Source organism: Megascapheus bottae, chromosome 38, assembly GCF_031878675.1.
Source record: "Megascapheus bottae isolate mThoBot1 chromosome 38, mThoBot2.hap1, whole genome shotgun sequence".
Classification (NCBI taxonomy): domain Eukaryota; kingdom Metazoa; phylum Chordata; class Mammalia; order Rodentia; family Geomyidae; genus Megascapheus; species Megascapheus bottae.
The window spans coordinates 2963302-2981290 of NC_143546.1; the positions used below are offsets into that span (position 1 = coordinate 2963302).

General features: G+C 44.0%; 1 long non-coding RNA gene across 2 annotated transcripts in view; it reads right to left on the reverse strand.

Annotated features, from left to right (window-relative positions):
- Positions 1-17989, reverse strand: part of LOC150041827 (uncharacterized) — a 224232-nt gene that overhangs the window by 162479 nt on the left and 43764 nt on the right. For both annotated transcript variants that reach the window (XR_016533704.1, XR_016533705.1), the window contains exon 2: positions 17008-17083. This is a non-coding gene — a long non-coding RNA (uncharacterized LOC150041827). The remainder of the gene's footprint in view (positions 1-17007; positions 17084-17989) is intronic.

Consider the following 17989-nt stretch of genomic DNA (forward strand, 5'->3'; position numbering starts at 1 on the left):
TTTGACGAAGCAGTTTATGAATATATCTTGAATTACTATCACTCCGTTCACCATTCTGATCCGTCCATTCCCTCCCGAGCCTTTCCTCACACTTAATTCTTAAGTCCTCAAAAACCAACAATCCAGTTAATAAACGAGCTAATGAGCTAAAAAGCATCTTCTCAGAAGTAAAAATGGCCATGAGACACATGAAGAAATGCTCAACATCTTTTTTTTTTTTTCTCCCTAGTCGTGGGCTTGAACTCAGCCTGGGCGCTGTCCCTGAGCTCTTCATCTCAAGGTTAGTGCTCTACCACTTGAGCCACAAAGCCACTTCCATGTCTTTATTTATTTTGGTACTGGGGATCGAATCCAGGACGTTGCACTTGCTAGACAAGCGCTTTGCCACTGAGCTACATCCCAGCCCCATCTTTTTTAATTTCCTAATTCAACTTTTGTAGTCCTTCTCCAATACATACATGAAGAGAAAAATTGTGTTTTTAACTATGGAGATGCCAGGATCTAAAGTATTGTCCCTGGCATAAATGAAACCCTTGGGACATCATTAGAAATAAAAGGACCCAGAACAGATAGGGTGGCAACTTCCTGTAATCCAAACTGCTCAGGAGGCAGAGGCAGACACACTTTGAACTGGAAGCCAACCCAAATGAAATTAGTGAGATCCTATATATGTCTGCATTCTATATATATCCTATATCACACACACACACACATACACACACATGCATTACATTATATAATACAATATACATATATATATATATATACATACACAATACAATCCAAAGGGACCCTAGATTCAATCCCCAACACCACCAAATAGAAAAGAAAAAAAGGTAAAATAGCCTCTTCTTCGATGACTGAAAATTTAACTAGTAGGCTCAGTGACCTCTTTATTTGACATTATAATAGCACAGAGTGAATCTCCTACAGCAGTCTCAAATTAATTCCTAACAAAGTACAAGCTACAACTGCCTGGAAAAGAAAAGGCTTTGTGGGGATGGAAGGGAAGCTCACTGGACTTGGCCCACTCGGCCTTGTTCCATGAGCCGGCTGCAGGTTTTTACGTACAGGGAGCCATTAAATGCAGATATAAAGCTGTAACTGACAGCCCCACAAGCACCATGGGAAATTTCTGCATTGGCCCAATTTCTCTTTCTAGTTTCAAGTTACATTTGGGGCCTTTTAGGAGATGATTGATGGTTAAGTCCCTGTTTCTGTGGTTGGTAAGTCACTGAGAATTTGTATTTGTCATTATCATTGAGGACGAAAAGCCAAGCCAATCAGTAGATGAAAACATCGTGTGTAATAGCGTTCATATTTCATCATGTTACAACAGACAGATAAGCTTCCAGGGACAGATTCCCTGCTCAGTGAAGAGATTTCTCCTAACCAGGGCAGGAAATGACAGCAGCTAGACTGACACCTCAGGAGAGTGGCCAAAGTAATTTCTTTCTGTCTCTTGTTACAACGGCGTGAATGGTCCGATATTGAAGCATATGTCGTTCAGATGAAAGGAAACAGCCATGTTATATTGCAATGTCAGGGAAGTAATTATGGCCTACAGGGAGTTTTACAAGAAAATGATGATCTTAGAAACATTAATAGCAGAGGTCTTCACTTTTTAAAAAAATATCACTAACTGAGATAAACTTTCTGGAGTGGCCTAAGAAAGTACATTTTCGAATCATATGTCTGGAAAATTTCTTTACAGGATAATACATATTGTGTTAATGGGAATGTTTTGTTTTTTTTTTAAAAATTGGCAGTCCTTGGGTTTGAACTCAGGACCTGGGCTCTGTTCTTGAGCTTTCTCGGGGCTGGTGTTCTACCACATTAAAAAATGGAGGAGATGTGATATACTTGGCCCACTACTGCTGAAAGAATATTGTTATTGTTATTGTTGTTGGTGGTGGTGGTGGTTCAAATATTTCTGCTAGTTATGAATAGTTATGGTCCTGATTAGAGTAGCCAGGAATAAAAGAACTAAGTATATGTATAAAAATGAAATTGCTTTTGTTCCTAGAGGCCTTTTGAGTTAGATGTATTCTTCTATATGAAAGGGAAGCTTTCCAGGACCCTGTTCAAGGCAGAACAGGTGCCCTGAATGGAAGTATTTGCTTTCTCCGATCCATCGGGAGGCTTGGGCTCCCTGAGCTCTTCTTGCTCCAGGCTAGTGCTCTACCACGTGAGCCACAGCTCCACTTCCACTTTCTTGTGGTTAACTGGAGATGAGAGACCTGGGCTAGCTTCAAACTGTGATCCTCAGATCTCAGCCTCCTGAGTTTAGGATTGCAGGTGGGAGCCACCAGCTCCTGGTTAATTTTCTCCCCACAAATTTTGACTTTTACCAGGAAAGAGCCGAGTGTGACACAGCACTGAATGCCTCAGGTCACCACTCCCAGGAAGTGCTAGCAGGGTGCCAGAGCTCGGGGCCACAGAGGAGCCGCCAGGCTTCCTCTCTGATGCTGTGTGGGCAAGGTAAGGTTGAGCCGCCTCATTGATTCAAGCCAGTCACGGTCTCTTCTCCTCGTGAGGCTAGGACTCGCTCAAGAGGGACACCTGAGTAGATGAAGTAGACCTAGATATCTGAGATGGAGAAAATCTCTAAGATACATGCCGAGTAGATAAAGGAGGTAGAATGTTGTGCAGAAAAACAAAAACAAAAAATGTTGTGTAGACTATTATCTGTGGCACAGACCATTATTTCTGGAAAAACAATTCAAAGGAAACAGAAAACAAAGTCTTTGCAGAGGAGAACAGAGATGGCTGGGTGTAAGGAGTTGTATTTTCATTCTATGTCTGGTATTTGGTTTTACCTATGTTGACCCTACACAAGCACAACTCTAAAAGTCAAATGAGATTGGCAAACAAAGAAAGCAAGATGGTGGTATTACTTTAGGATGAGGTGAATGAGAAATGGGGGGGCGTGATTGGAAGTCATGGTTTAGTAGCAGAGTAGGCAACTGTAGGTCTTCCAGGATGGGGTGACAGAAATTAGAGAGAGCAGAAGAAAATTTTCTATACTCTGCAGTCGGCAAATACCATGGTGTCTTGCTTTCTGTACCAAAAACACCCTGTTCAATCCCAAGGCTAATAAACAAGTACAGGCCTATTCCTGGGGATGGCTATGTGTCTTCTTTAGCAAGGCACAACCGTTTGTATTCGGAATAAATTGCATGTTCTGAAGGAAATGTTTGCTGCAGGCAATGCTTTGTTATTTACTGGCATCATAGATGGAGGAAATAATAAATCCATCAGGCTACTCTTGAATTACCTTTCCATACAAAGCCCATCTCCCACGATTTGCTTGCTGACCCCTCCTCCTCCTGCCCCGTGTGCCCTCCACGGGGAGCTGATCTGGAGTGAAAGGGGCCTGAGGAAGGCCTTTTGGAGAAATCCGAAAATCTTACCTCCAATTAACCGGCAAAAAGCTGGAAGTGGAGGCATGGCTCAAGTAGGGGAATGCAAGCCTCGAGTGAAAGAGCCAAGCAGGAGTGAGAGGCCCTGAGTTCAAGTCTCAGTAAAAAGAATTCTCTGCCCCAACTGGAATGGGAGCCAAATTCCAATGCTCACAGATAGGCTCAGATTTCTCACAGTGGAGATTCTTGGCTGTGATTTTCCCCTAGCCCACACACTAGGTGTACAAGGGCATGAGTTCACAGTGGCATTTCCATGCACGCTGTACATGATCTCAAGATCATTCAATTCCCTTTCTAGAACAGTTTTACATATGCAGATAAACTACGTAGACCACATCTCATCTTTATTTACTGTTACTTGCCCTTCCTTCTGTTTTATTTCCCTGGTGTGCATTGATTTTTAGTGTATATTAATTGTACCAAGGGGTGTATTACCATGTTTAAAAAAAACCAATATCCTTCATGGTATGATTGAATTTGATCCAATTCTGCACAGCTCAGAATACATCCCCCCTGTCTAGACAGGGTTTTGTGGAGAACTAGGAGTGCCAAAGCCCCCAGCACTCATTTCCCACATCTGGAGGCTACGAAGATGCATCCCTCTATTAGACACTGACCTCCCATCCTCGGGCTGTGGGCTTCAATTAATGAGAGAGAGAGGGATTTGTGCCTTCCCCGGCTTTATACTGAAGGAAGGAACCGAGGATTAAAAGGGAGACACAAGAAGGACTTAAGGAGATTTATTGCAAATCATTATGGGAGCACATGAGTTACTGGTGCAAGATTAGGGCAAGCTTCGCTTTCAGGAGTGTTTTCTCTCATCGTAATAGACAGGCAAATCCTTTTGCTTTTACAACAGTTCTCTTAACAGGAACTGGTTTAAGCTGGGGTGCTTCCATCCACAGTAAATTAAACAGCACTGGGGATCTACTGGAAAGATCAGTCATGTAACTCGAGCTTCTGTCTAACATAACTGTGCCAGTCAGAATGCGAGATCACGGACGAGCGGCATCCTGGAAGACCAGGCGGAAGACATAGTGAAGTTTTTACCCTTTTGATTCGTAAAATAGAACAGAAAAGATCAGTTTTCAACTTACAGACAACAGGCAAGAATCGATTTTCCCCCCAGAATTAAGTGCATAGATATTTGTTTTGATGTAAAATTATTTTAAAACGTCAGTATCTACATAAATCTTGCAGTACCTTGTAATATTTTTTATCGCTGTTTTCTGGTTAGAAATTCATTAACAATCAATTCTTTTTTGCTATTTTTTAATCTTAGAATCTTTACTTTCTGGTTTGAATCTAATTTAGGAAATATTTCATTCTCCATTTCTCCTAGGTAGTTAAAAATTCAGGACAGAAATAGTCCGCTAAATTCTACACTTTAGTATCCATGATTAAATGAAAGCGTTGTATGTAAGTCATAGTCACAGAGGAAGTAGTCAAGTTGACAACAGCTTAGTTGTTTGCTTCATTTGGCTAAGCTTTATTCCCACCAGTATGTTTACTAACAGTTTATTTCTCTTCACCATCCAGCAACATGTCTCCCTTATGGTAAAAGTTCACAAAAAATCTGAAAGAAAAAAAAAAAAAAACTCCTTCCTGATTCTTAGATCCATTTCCCTTCTCAGCCTTTTCAAGAATTTTTAGCAGGAAGTAAAGGTAGAAAAAGCCAGTTCTCCTTTCTAGTGTCATGGTTTTGCCTTTGCTAAAGACTGTATTAAAGAATCTGATCGAAGAGCTTCCTTATTTCCTTTCCAAATGAGGCAGAGTAGCCAGCTGGAATATTCGGGAACTTTCCAGGCTTTCCACTGTGGGACTCACTACCTGCTGGAGATATTCTATTCTTGGTAATACCAGGGACACTTGGAGGTATCATTTGTCTCTTATTTCCAGATTTGATCTGTAAGAGGGCATGTGAGATCAGGGCGTCAGCGTCTATCATCCTTGCCACTCAGGAGGCTAGCATCAGGGACTCATGATTCCAAGCCAGTCTGAGCAGCATGGTTTGCAAGACTCCATCTCCAGTGAACCGACAGGGGGCCAGACGGGAAGTGCGGCTCAGGGGTAGAGTATCAGCTGTAAGCAAGCCAGCTAAGCAACGGGCCCTCAGTTCCGGCCTTGGTATTAGTATCCATGAGTGTGCACACACATTCACACTGTATATGGGAGTTGTGGAAAATAGAAAACTTGATGCCCAGCTAAGCAGCCAAGAGATTGAAAAAAAAACAAAACAAAACTTGCTTTAAGTAAAAGAATATGAACTGAGAGCAAGCGCCATGCTTCTAGGATCCACACATAGTAGGCGGTGTTAACACTAAGTGGGAAGTTTCCTGCACATTGGTACCAGTCTGCCAGTCAGTCAGTGCAAGCAGAGCAGTCTTCACTAGAAACCATTTTAGTCTACCTTATTGCGGGAAGAAGGCTGAGCACTAAAGAACTCGGTCCCTTGCAGCTCATCTATTACAGAAACATTTGTTCACTCATTCAGCTGTTATTAATCAGATGGTTTCTCTGTGCCAGACTCTGGGCCAGGAGCCAGGGCTTTAGCAGGGAACAAGGCAGGCCTAAACTCAGCTCTCTCCAATGTGCAGGCAGAGACTAAAATTCCCATGAGTGTCACATGTTGTGGCATGGAAAGTTGTAACTTTTGTATCCCAGGGGGTCTGGGAATCAATCACATGAGATTGATGATGCAGAAGAATCTGGAGAAGCAACAGCAGAAATACATTGTGCGTGTGCGTGTGTGTATGTGTAAAGGAAGTATGGGAGCCATTGCTGGTGGCTTATATTTGTAATACTAACTACTCAGAAGCTGGAGAAGCAGCAGAAGTGCATTGTGTGTGTGTGTGTGTAAAGGAAGTATGGGAGCCATGGCTGGTGGCTTATATTTGTAATACTAACTATTCAGAAGCTGGAAAAGCAGCAGAAGTGCATTGTGTGTGTGTGTGTGTGTGTGTGTGTGTGTGTGTGTGTGTGTGTGTGTGTGTAAAGAAGGGATGGAAGCCATCGCTGGTAGCTTCTATCTGTAATCCTAGCTACTCAGGAGACAGATCTGAGGACTGAGGTTCAAAGCTAGCCTGGGCAGGAAAGTCCATGAGACTCTCCTCTCTAGTTAACAACCAAAAAGCCAGAAGCAGAACTGTGGCTCAAGTGGGAAAGGGTGTCAGCCTAAAGCAAAAAAGCTGAGGGACAGTACCTACGTCCTGAAGTACCACTCTAGTACTGGAGGGAGGGAGAGCACTTCCTATGATCACTCCTCTAAAGGAATGTGAAGACGCCTCGGTCCACTCGTGGAGAGAGATGCCAAGGAGTGAGCTTCACAGACGTGGCCCACCGTGAGCTGCAGGCCAGTGTACAGAGTGGGCCGCCTTGCTGATGCGTTCTCTCTGCTCTCACTTTTCAGTCTGGTTTCTGATAGCAGTCGCTACTCACAGCCATGTTCAAGAGCACAAGTTGTTTGGATAATTGTGTCCCAGCTTTTCCACAATCACATATATAATCATTGCTAGCATTCATTCATTCTTTTTTAAAATAAACTTCATCCTAGAGCACGTATCTCAAGCACGAATGCTGGAAATGTCGCTTTCAAAAGTCATCTTTTGTGACAAGTAATCACCCATTTTTTTTTACTTTTAGATATTATGTCTTCCCTTTCCAATTACTTTAAGTGATACTACATTAAAGATCTTTGTCTGTATATATTTTAACATGTCTCAAAGCACTGCTTAGCCTTGATTCCTACAAGATAGTTAACAAAGAACTTTACACATTTTAAGCTTCGTAAAGTGTATTGCCAAATGTTTTTTCAAAAAAAAATAGTTACCAATATGTACTTCCACTGGCAATGTATGATTACCAGAGCAGTCAGTCATGCCCTCACTTATGGGGGTGGAGTGGGCAGGGAGAGGCTGGGGGAGGCGATTGGGATTTTTTTGATGGAAACTACACAAGGTATGTACACTCTGTCAGAGTCTTCTAGTTTGTTGGGGGTAGCATCTCAGGCACAATCAGAAGGAAGATTCAGCCTGGATTGGGGGCTTGCCCCTTCATGTGGCTTGTGCACTCTCTTTCTGCCCTTCCAGCCATTCGTAATATTCAGAATATTGCTGGTATGGGAGCAATGTTTTGCTGAGGCTTTCCCTGCCCCGCTCCTGGTTCTGTACACACTGGGAAGCATGCTCCTTCCAGCATGAGCCTGTATCTACACCACATCTTTCCAGAATCAGAACCACACTCGACCTAATGCTACATCAGGCCATTTTATGCTCAGGATCTCACTAAATAAATGTATGTGATCACTGGCAAAGTTCTGGAGATGTGCCACACACCAATGTGGTTACAGTTACCAATGCTTTATTGTACCTGTGATGATACAATATGATGGCAGAGGGCGGAACAGAAATAAATCAGTAACACTAACTACCTGAGATGGTGGATATGTTCACTAGCTTTGCTGAAGTGATTACTTCACATTACACCATAAGGTGCACATAGGTCAAGTAAACAGCAGGCACACAGTGTGAGTTTCCTCTGATGGTATCAGCAGGCTTTGGGAAAATGCCTGGGTACAGTTTTTAACTGGAGGTTACAAAAGGAGAAACAGCTTCACCCATCACGTCTACAAGATGGAAACTTCTATACTTAGCATTTTTGTCGGACACAGAATGGAGGGGTTTCCCCTCCAGGCTGACTAGTCAAGACTCACAGGCCACCTCCCCCAAGAGGGTGGGGAAACACCCCTGGTGTCAGGGGAGTTGGGGAGGTGAGCATGACTGGCACCTCAAACTGGCCCAAAGATGGATGGAGAGATTGGAACCAGTGGTCTACACTTAGGGTGTGGGACTGGGTTTCTGCACGGTTCGCGTCTACCATAGACTTATTTTTTTTTTTTTTGCCAGTCCTGGGCTTGAGCTCAGGGCCTGAGCACTGTCCTTGGACTTTCTCAAGGCTAGAGTTCTACCACTTGAGCCTCAGCACCACTTCTGGCTTTTTTCTATGTATGTGGTCCCGAGGAATCGAACCCAGGTCTTTGTGCATGCTAGGCAAGCACTTTAACCACTAAGCCAAACTCCCGGCCCTACCACAGACTTATGAAGAGACAAGCACCAGGTCTCCTTATCAGGCCAGATATGCAAGGGACTGAAGAGGAAGGGACACAGAGACGGAGAGACGAGGCCTACATGTTTTCAACAGAAAACATGAAAACGCCCAGCAGTCACGTGGCATATTTAGGTCACCACTTGGGATGCTTTATAAAGACACGTTTGCCTTCTTCTAGTGGTTTATAACTAGGCTGGAACACAGTTCATCAAGGACACGAAGAAAATGCTTTGCTCACTTCATTTGTCCACTGATCTTCAAGATAATGCATTGGTTTTCTGTCATCCCCTGAAGGTGATTTCTTTTCATATTCTAAAAGCATGGATTTGAATGTATTTAAATGGGTTTCAATCCACCACAATTTTATGGCCCAAAGTCTCACAGTGAGAGTCTCTCAAGTTGGCAGTCTCCCTCTGGGCTGGTGGGGAGGGGCTTCATCCCTTCTCAGCTTCACATCCCATCATGAGAGGAATCGTTTCCAAACCACAATCTTGGTCTTAGCTCATTGCTATTGAGTAGGTGAGGGATCACTGCCTCCAGGTTTCCCCAGTAGGAAAGACACACACACACGCACACGCACACACACAAAGTATAAGCAACACACGGTACCTGCCTGCCACTGAAGATCTACCGAGTGCCTGGCTTTCTTCTGTTCTCAACTCTATCAGACACTGGCCTGACATGCCATGCCTGTCAGTGTGTGCTTGTTCTTTCGGGTTTAGTGGGCATCTCTTCACCCAACTCTGGTCTTGTACACATTTTCTGTGGCTTTGCCATATAGGTGCTCTAATTTTATGTGAGAATTCAGACAGATTGGGAATTTTTGCTATCGTTGCCACCAAACTCCCTCAGATTCTTCTAAGCATGTATACATATCTTTTCTTGTTTCACGCCCCTTTTGTTGGTGCATGTGAGCAACACAAGGTAATGTTTTCAGGATGGCGTCTTATACCTGCATGTGATGTCGTTGGCTCACATGCCATGCCCCACCACAGCCCTTTCATACGTGCCCCGACCACCTTCCTTTTCCCCAACAGTCCTGCTTCTCCCCCATGTCCGTTCTCCCTGCCTTCCTCACACAGTGCCTGCTTTTCTCCGCTGGATTACTTCACCTGTCATTATCATCTCTAGTTCCACTCACTGTCCTAAAAATGATCTGATTTTGATTTTGCTGGAAGTGTTTATGTACCTGTGTACGTATGTCGATAGATAGGCAGATGACTGCTGGATACACCAGGCAGTATGTGGATACACTGAACTCCAGCCCATAATCCTCCTGCCTCCATCTCGTAAGTACTATGATTAGACATTGTGCCCCACATGCTCTCAGCATGTGTATTTTTAACTCTGCCAATACAAGATTTAAATTTTTAAATCTTACTATCCATTTATTATGAAAATAATGAGTGCCTACTGACGATATTTAGAAAACCATAAAATAAGTAGAAAACTATGAAAGCTGGCTACAACTTTTCACCTCAAATGCATAAAACTGCAGAGAATGAAATGTGTTCTCTAGCTTTTTCTGGGTGCATAGACAAAGCACATAATGTTGTGTACATGTAAACAGTGTGTAATAAGAAACTGAAATGAAGACAGGCCCTTTAGGAATAGCAGCGTACGGTCTCAAAATGACAGAGCTGGTCACATGAACTCTAGACGCTCCTTATGACTGGCATTGCATGACCACAACCTTCAGGGATGCCAGGATCTGGAGCCTCTGTCGTCCACATGGACAAGGCACTAAATCGGGACCCTGAGTGGGCACATTCACCTTTCTAAACCGGGTAACAGTAGGTTCTTATTCAACATCGAGAACATAGCACATGCTGTGTAAAATTGTATGTACCACCTTCATCTACACTCTGTCGCCTTAAACCGCACCATATCGCCTTAAACTGGGATGTGCTGGCAGAAAGGAAGAGTGAAGGCCACATCTGTTTTGTTCGGTTGACCTCTTTGTAAGCCTGTGGGACAGTGAATGTCAAGAATTGAAGTGTACAGAACATTCCCAACATCTGGAAGATGAAAAGGCATATTGTAAAGCATATGTTTAGGAGGTTATTTTACTTCATCCGTTCAAGGTCAGCCTTTTGAGATATGTTTAAGGCCCCTTGCATGAAGCAATCTAAAAAAAAATCAGCAACAGCTATGGACACCTGCTTCGGGGACTGGGAGCAGTGGGACATGACGAGAAACAAAGGAAATTGCTTGAGATTTCTGAACAGAATCCAGAAATGTTTCCCCTGAGGAAAAGATGAAAACCCCTCGGCCACCTGCGTAAGCATTTAAGGGACACTCACCCTGAGCCAATTTGGGATTCGATGAGGTCGACTGTATTTTAGTTCCTCACCCCAGGAGTATCTGCCCAGCTCTTCAGCTTCCAGGTTGTGCCCTGGGCCTTTTCCCATCCAAGCCCACATCAGCAGACGCGGCTGGAGAAAGCTACGTAGGTGGCAGTCCCAGGATGTGTGCCACGTAGCCACAGGGATGGCACGGCTCTATGAAAGCCCCTTTCATCCGCAGCTCCCATGCAAAGAGCCTTGATCAGAAGCAAATGTGTCCAGCCTTCTAGACTGCTCAGAATGCAGAGCCAGGGAGTGAAACCATTGGGTGGCTGGCATTCCTAAGGCTTCCTCTGCTCTCCTGGAGGAGCCAAGCGGACGCTGAAGGAAGAGTTTCCCATGGCTTCCTTCCCGTGTCCTCCCTCAACACATTGGGCGGCTAGCAGTGCTCACTCAGGAAGAACTTCCTTTGGTCCCATTTCCCATTAGTCTCGTCTGGCTTGTTGCTGGTATTTCTACGTCGCATGGAAGCTCACTGATGGGGCCGATACCCTGGCTGGCTAAAAATCCCTCAGGCAGAAGCAGTGGAAGGAAGGAGAGAGATTTACCGGCTGAAAACACAGGGCAGCCACCCAGGCTTGCTCTGCTTCTGCACCCCAGGGGACATGTGGTTGTTGGGAAATGGATTTCCTTCATCTCCTGTTGGCCACCTTTCCCTTTGCCTGCCTGTCCTGGGGCTTCTCTCTTTGCTAGGAGAGAATGGCTATTGTCTTTGCTTCTCCCTATGGTTCAGGCATGGTCACCTCATTTCCCCCCAAGCACAGCTCTCACTAGCTCTGCCCACCCATTCTTCCCAGGATGGCCCACCTCGCTGAGATCTTATTTCCAGGGGCCTGCTTGCTGCGTGCCCCCCTCCTCCTCCTCCTTCTCCTCCTCCTCCCTCTGCTTGTCCTCCTCCTCCTCCTTCTCCGCTTCTCCTCCATGAAGGATGTCCTAAACTGCTTCCCCTCCCTCACAACCCTCTCCACTTACACAGCTCTGGGTTTAGTCCAATGCCCTTTGCACATTTATCCTGAAGGACCTTCTATGTCTATAGAGGAAAAGGATGGGAGAAGGAACGCCACTGGTCCTTGAGTCCAGCTGGAGGATCACACGCCTCTGAGCTGGCTACTTTCAAACATGGCGTTCATCAGTCCATGTTAAGATGACGTGAACTTCCCTACTGCAGATGAAATACAGAACTGCCCACAGAACCTCAGTCTGCACAAAGGAGAGATGAAGGCTGGAATATCACTGCCCATCATGCAGCCCCTGTCACAGCCCTGGGCATACAAGGAGCTACACTAGAGATTAACGGGCTAAGCTATTTAGATTTCTTTTCTTCCTTTATGATGCGTTAATGCCATGATTCTCAAACCTGGCTATGTGGCAGAGGCACCCAGAGAACAAGCTTTTGTGTATTTGTTTATTTATGCATTCATTCTGAATTTAATTTATTTTTATGGGCATAAATAATATACTCACTGCATACAAATCCAAACTACTAAAGAAATCTCACAATGGGAAAGGCGCGCTGTGCCACCAGCCAAGACATTCACCTTCCCTCCCTACAGAATTTGCTGATTTGGTTCATGTCCTGGGGGAGGAGCAAGGTATATTCTGAATATTCATTAGCTCTATCACAAGGTCAAAGGAGGAAAATGTCTCTGGTTCCCTGGAAAGCGTGGATCTACAAAGAGTCCTGGTTGACTCCATGAAATGGCCTTTTGCAAAGCAGGTCAGTGCATGGGCAAAGGCAGGGGGGCAGAACTTTTCAGAGATTACGATGAGACTGTGTGTGGGCAGTTAAGCTGGACTGCTTGTGGATGAGCTGCAGACAACACGTGTGACGTGGAACTACAGAATGGTGGGCAGGGACGGCCAGGGAGCAGAGCCCCTGGCCCGAGCTTCTGTAGTCCACGTAAAATGGCACTGAGTTGGTCTCCCAGAAAGACCCTCAGAAGCCGGCCTGTGGTGGCACGGCGGGAGGTGACCTCTTGTTCCAGCCCTGGAGCCACGGAAGTCAGGGACAGCAAGGCTCTGGCCCCTGGCAGCCAAAGTTCTGTCCTCAGCCCAGACAGAAACAACCTAGAGATCTGTGTTACCATCGCGCTCAGTTGTGTTTCAGATCTAGCTTCCATGTATGAGGGGAAATGAGGGAAGACTATTTTTAAAGCACTTCTGTTCTCCACAGACAGATGCAAACATCCTCTCCCAATAGGTTCTTACGTAAAGCAAAAACCAATCCTTCCACGGGTGCTCTGAAACATTATTCATAGAACAGGTTTCCCACATCATTATGATAAACTAAGGACTAGTTGTTACTGTAGTGATACTCACGTCATTTAACTCCTAATCCCTGGCACAGAGAAGGCACACAATGGCAGCACAGTGCAATGCAAGCAAGGCTCTTAAATAGGGAGGCTTGTGGAGGCTCAGCCAGCCGCTGTGGGCAAGGGAGGCCTTTGCTGACCTGAATTCAGAGAGGCTTTCAGATGAAGAGAATCAGGGCCCTTTAGAAGGAGGACGTCTTGACCAACAACAACAGCCCCAAATAAAGAACAATGACACACTGTTATATTCCACGATTTGCAGAGAACACTTATTTTGTTAAAAAAAAAAAAGCAGAGGCTCCATCCCTCCAATTCTCCATTTCTAGTCACAAAGAAGAAGGTTTTCATCTATCGGTCAAGTCCCCCTGTCCTATGTTTTTCCCCTACCTCACTGTAGAGCTAGATAAGGGAACAGAAGTGCTGTGATCTACAGAGCTCCTGACGTTACCTCAAACTTCTCCAATTGAACAATAAAAACAGTAGCTACGTCAGAGGATTTTTTGGGGGGGGGTGGGTACTGGGTGCCATGTTGTCTGAGACTAGCCACAGAAACTGACATATACTAAGTGTCCAGAGCAACAGAAGCTGAACTCTTGTCTGGGGCTTTCATTCCCTCCAGACTTGTCCTGACCCACTGTCTTCCCCTCCCTGCTTCTTAGCACCTCTGCTCTCAAACCAGGGGAAGTCTAGTTCAGCTCCAGGACGAGATCTGTTGGCGAGTGTCCTGTCTTGGACACTATACACCAATCTGCGCATCTAGGCGAATTCTCACACCTTCTAAAACAATGGAGTTCCTCTCCAATTACAGGGCCACTGAAACTCGAGGGCCTTGATTCCAAGGATTCAAAAGTTCTGGCAGAAGCTTTATTTATTTGACCGCCTCCCCTCCCACCTGCCATTGCTTTGCAAGTCATCTCAGTAAATGCCTAGGATATAAAACTCTTAGCTCATATTTCTCAAAGCTTTCCAACTTGAGACTCACTGTTCTTGTAAGTAAGCAGCCGAGTTAACGCCGTATATAAAGGGCGCCGAGAGTCACTGAAGCATTGAGTTTGGAAGTACAAATGTCATAGTCAGAGAGAAAACTAAACATGGTTACAGGCTTGGAAGTGCAGGCAGCAGCAGCTGTATGTGTGGTGAAACGTCCTCGGGAAAAAGTTAAAATGTGGATTCAGGGTGGATGGTGCTGACAAGGGCATTACCAAACCCTGGCATATGTAAATTCTCAATAAAATAAATCTAGCTGAATGATTTGATGGCTTATAGAATAATAAATATCCATTTTACTGACAAAGTTGAAGTGGTGAAGTTGAAATACCTTAAAAATTATATTCTCTCCTTAATCTTTTCCTTTCATAAGGTATGACTATTGCAGTGCCTTTCAAAAGCTCCTTTTGCCACACGGCTCTGTACTTATTATTTTGGGAAGACTGGCTGTGATAACAGGCATGCACTGGTAAAGTCTGGGATTGCACATATCTTCTGTTGGCGTCATCTCAGAATGCCTCACCTCCTATGAACTCATGAAAACAGGGCTCAAATGCTCTTCTGGACACACGTCTTTGCCTGTCAGTGACAGATGTCCAAGTAAACGTCACCAAACGTATTTCCTGTCCAACTTAGTCACAAACGGTGTTTCTGGGGAGCTGAAGGTGTTCTCTGTCTTGATCCGATGGTGACTACACAGATGCCATACACACACACACACACACACACTAAGTTACCCACTGAAGAGGTGTACACACCTTTACTGTATGCAGCGTGTACCTCAGTTTAGAAACTTAGAACCAAATACAACTTTGCTATGTAAGACACTGTTCAATCACAAGGTGCCAAAGACAGGACAAAAATCCAGAATTCGCTACTTCAAAGGCGCCCATCAAGTGTAAGCAAACTGAGGCATTTGCTTCAGGTAGTTATAATACAGTGTGGGCTTTAGCCAGAATGGAAAAACTGAAGGGCAGTCAGGACACAGGAGAAAATATCCTTAGCTAAGTCCTTTCCCTTCTCAAGACTGCCGAGAGCAATCTTGACAAGACTGAACAGGGTGAGGAGGCCCTAGAGATGTCTTCATTCACAATTCCCCTCACAGAACACTAACTCCAATGGTTCATTTCAGACTCAAAGAAAGAATATTTGTGTGTGTGTGTGTGTGCGTTTAAAATAATAAGAAATTGTGCTTCCACTAACATCAGCCAATTTTGAAACATAGCCCATCTGGAAAACTGCATTTGCTGTGAAGATGACATTTTGCTATTAAGAGAGCAGCTGGCTTAGGAGGACAAATCCCTCTGTGGCTATGGGAAGGCCATGCATTTTTTTTTTTCAGACAGGTCAGCACTTCAAACACTGCTCAAATCCAGCCAGTGTGGAAGTGACTGGGGTCTAGTTCCATCAAAACATAGGCCTGGGTTGCTAATGGATACAAAAAGCCGTATCACATGGGGAAATCAAATGTGGCTGTCTGCACCGAGGTCGGTGGCAGGCTGCAGAGGACGTGCCAGGGACACCCCTAAAGGACAGCTGTGTCTTGGTATATTCGGAGCTCCTTTATTTTAGCACACTGGAACATGGATTCCTTTAGCACCTTGTGTGTGTCTAGCCTGCCGCACAGCAGGTGAGGTTCACTTCAGTACTTAGCACGGTGTGGAGGGGACCGGCATGGGGGACCATTCATCAAACTTTCCCCGGGAGAGATAAGCCAACTTGGTCATAACACCTGCCTGGCTCAGGAAGAAGACAAGCAACCACGTACATTCAACCATTGTCTCCACTGTGTTTACAGTCTCTCTTCTCTCTGCTGTAATCTTTACTGTTTCCTTATTTGTACCCCTGGACTTCATTTTTCCTTTGCTTCATTTTTCCTTTGCAGTGTTTATTAGGCTATCGACATTTCTATATTTCTTCCTGATCAATGTATTGATATTGCCACCAACATCAATAAATTTCCCTCTAACTGTTGTTTTAGGTTCATCCCATAATTTTAGGTTGTTTTGTTTTTACTCATCTCAAAGCATTTTCTAATTTGATTTGTTTGCCTTTGACCCACTGGTTATTTAGGAGTGTATTGTTTTTATATAGCTGTGAGATCCTCAAAGCTTACTATGTTACTATCTAACTTAATGTCTTTTTGGTTGTGACACCGAGTCTGATCACCATTGTTTTAAGTTTAATGAAACTTGTATTATGCCCTAACATCTGGTCAGTCTAGTCGGAGAGACTTGAAAAGAATGGGTATTCCATCGGTGGTAGATGGAATGATCTATAGATATCTGTTGTATGGTAGTGTTACTCATCTTTTCTATTTCTTTTTTGGTCTTGTTCAGCTGTTTTATTAATGAAAATGAGGGACTGAGCTTTCCCACGTCTCATTTCAGTTCTGTCCATTTTTACTCAACATGGTTCTGTTTTTTGGTGCATACTGATTTATAATGGCTTGTCTCTGCATGCATTCATTTTTTGATAGTTACCAAGTGTCCGTGTTGTATCTACTAACATTCAAGTCAGTTTTTTTTTTCCTGACTTGAGTACAGTTGCTCAAGCCCTAATTTGTTTACTCGCTTTATGGTTCGCCATTTTTCTGTCCTTTTACTTTCAACTGGTTAGGTGTTTGGCTATAAAATGTATCTCTGCTGGACAATACATGTTTGTTCCATTGATTATGCTATGAGTACCTGATGCAAGTTGATTGTTCTCTTTTTCTTCTCTTCAGATTAGGCAGCTCAACTGCCCCTCAGTCATTCTAACTAGGTGATATTGTGGTCTGGATCGTAATTTCTGCTTAATTCTAGAGAAATTTCAAGAAAAGCTTAGGTAACTTACCTCTGACGGCTTCTAAACAGGTTTTCCAAGTCCTTTCCCTGGTGACGTATTATATTTGTTGCATTTTCATAGCACCCTGTTAAAGCAAACAAACAAATAAAATTACCAAGAATTCATCTTTATAGAAACGAACACATTATTCCTTAGTCACAAAGAACAGACCCGATGTTTGCGAGGAATCACCCGCCAACTCCAATCTTCATTTCTCTTTCTTTCTCCCTCCCTAGTCTACCTCTGTGCATCAATAATTACACTGCTGCCTCTGCAACTACACTTAAGAGAGTGGCTTATTGGTCCTCCCAGCCTTCTGCGCTCTCCAGCTGCTCATCCCTCTTCTATCTTAGTGATTACATGTCCAAACAAGGCTCAATCGTACCCCGTTCACTTTAGAGTCCTTCTTACAAAATTTCATTTCACCATCAATCAAGTATTGTTCCCATGTGTTCTGTTGTTTTGTTATCTTTATTTGCTAGTGAATCTGTAGACTAGGAGATTTTGACCACTCTCATTCACCTCTTTGGAATATATTTCTTTAATCAAAAACTGCTTTCCCATGTGACTATATCTACATCTGCCTGATGACAAATATCTCCAGCAGAGGTGCTCTGAAAGGGTCCCGCCTCTGTACGGATCCCGTGTGTGAAGTATTCCAACAGGGACAGCAAACAACTGCCGGGTTATTGTTTTCAAAAAACTCTACAAGAGGGCAACAAGCAAAGAAAAGAGTAAAAACAAAAGCCATATAATGAGTGATTGTTGTCCTTAATGTACTATGTTATCTCTCATCTCTTTTGCTGTCCCTTGGTTATCTCATATTGTTACAGTATTTCACTTTGTTATCTGATATACTGGATAAATGTGTATTTGATTATTTGAAATTGGATAGGGAAGGGGGGGAAACAAGATGAGGGGTGGGGGTGGGGGGGGAATGGGAACCAAGACATGAGAAAAGGTATCAATGTATGTGAAGTAATGCACCTTC